Source organism: Palaemon carinicauda, unplaced genomic scaffold (assembly GCF_036898095.1).
Source record: "Palaemon carinicauda isolate YSFRI2023 unplaced genomic scaffold, ASM3689809v2 scaffold1048, whole genome shotgun sequence".
Taxonomy (NCBI): domain Eukaryota; kingdom Metazoa; phylum Arthropoda; class Malacostraca; order Decapoda; family Palaemonidae; genus Palaemon; species Palaemon carinicauda.
The window spans coordinates 50,380-52,500 of record NW_027168536.1 but is presented as its reverse complement, the minus strand read 5'-3'; positions in this window follow the sequence as shown (position 1 = coordinate 52,500).

The following is a 2,121-nucleotide window of genomic DNA, read 5'->3' as shown; positions in this document are numbered from 1 at the left end:
TGTTCAGAGATGGTGTAGAGTCGTCCCTATAGACTCTATTAGCGATAAGGTCTATGGTTTCGTCCACAGGCACGTTTGTGAATAAAGACTCTACATCCATCGATGCAATAACTCCATCACACGTAGAGTCCTTAATTTTATCCAGGAATTCAGTGGATGAAGCTACACAGTAACGATTTGGAATGTAGGGCGTCAGGATGGCATTCAGTCGTTTGGCAAGCTGGTAAGTCGGAGTAGGGCATTGACTTATATCTGAGCTCTCTGATTGGCCCGAAATTTCAGCCTGATGAGCGTAGGAATGGACTGACTGAGTCCCAGCCCGTCTCGGTGCGCGCCTCGGCCAATCAGAGAGCTCAGATACCCTTCTCAGCCCAGTCCACTGAGCGAGAGAGGAGCTTGCCTGAATCTTTTTCTGGCTCGGAGCGCGCCTTGACCAATCAGGATCCAGGATCCCTTCCTACCTCTCACACCAGGAATCATACCAGAGCTCGTCATGCACCTGCCACCCGCACCTACAACCTCCGCTCGACCAATCAGAAAATTCGGGACCTCCGCTCGACCATTCAGAAAATTCGAGGCCTTCTCTACGAACCAGACTCGGCATATATAAGGACCCAGATTCAGCCAGAGCCTCACTTCCCGCCTGAAGAAGGAACCAGCCGTTCCGAAACGCGTCGCAACTACTAACTTGACTTACTGTAATTTTCGAGTATCATTTGTTACTGCAATAATTACTCCAAACTTAACCTGTTGTTTATCCTTCTACCCGATGAACTTCGCCCACCTACTAGCTATATGTGTAATAGTTAGAATAGTTAATATTACATGTTTAAAACAAATGACGTAATATGTCATGTTGGTTGAAGGAGCTAACCGTGGGACTTGCTGTAGTCATTCAAAATCATAAACAGGACATACAAATGCAAACCTCGGCAATGTGACATTCTTCTTAACGTCAACACATTGTCTCAAGCGTGTAAAAGTTTGTGACGTCACCGGATGCAGGTGTCGTCCGAGTTTGTGACGTGACTAATATAAACTGATCATACGATATCTGTGATATCGATAAGTTAGGCAGTTCATATCTATACTTCACCAGAATTGGTCATCTGGACCAACCCAGCTTCCCCCAGTGAAGGAGATGTTAAACTCTGTTGTTTTTATAGAATAAATACTTAAAAACTATTAAGATGTATTCAGTTATCCATTTACATATATCTGAAACAACACATACTCAATGGGTGCTTATAACAGTAGCACGCCAATAAATGGTGGCAGCGGTTAAACTCTAAGACAGCGGTTAAACTCTAAGAATTAGAGAAAAATCTTCAAGACTTCAAAATAATAGCTGTAAAACCAGAGAAATATCTTCAAGACTTCAACATAAAAGCTGTAAAACCAGAGAAAGATCTTCAAGACTTCAAAATAAAAGCTGTAAAACCTGAGAAAGATCTTCAAGAACTCAACATTATCTACATGAATCTACAATTTTGACTAAGTATTATAGTCCAACAAAACAGCTAACATCAACAAATGTTAGAATACAACCTGAATCTTCAATCAACATCCTAGGAAACCCAAGGACTGGCGTTCAACAATTGCAAAACATATCCAGGAAGAACTACATTCAACAAGAAACTCGAACGAGACATCGCTAACAAAACATCAAGAGAGAGAGAGAGAGAGAGAGGACGTGTCGACATCACGCAGATCCATATATAAAGCTAAGTACAGATTTTTTTAATTCATTCTAGTTTGGGCAGTGAAGTGTAGCTATCACGAGTCGTTAGTCGATTATTACTGGGGTGAGTGAATTGCTAATCTTTGTTAGAGGAATCTCCGAATTCTCATTTAGAATTTTTCTTTCTTTGTGCTATTTCCTTTTTCTTTCAGAAATTCTCGGGAAATGTTTTGGGATTAGTAACATTGTTTGGGGAATTTTATTATACATATGCGTTTACGCAGTGGGCGTCTGTACTCATATAGATATTTTGATAGAATTGCAAGGGGTCGAAGAGATAGGAAAAAAAAAATAAAGCAGTCATGACTCCTCCTGTCAGCCCTTCCCCTGGACCTAGTGGTGTAGGCCAGGCTAATCCTCCTCCAATTGTGACACTTGTA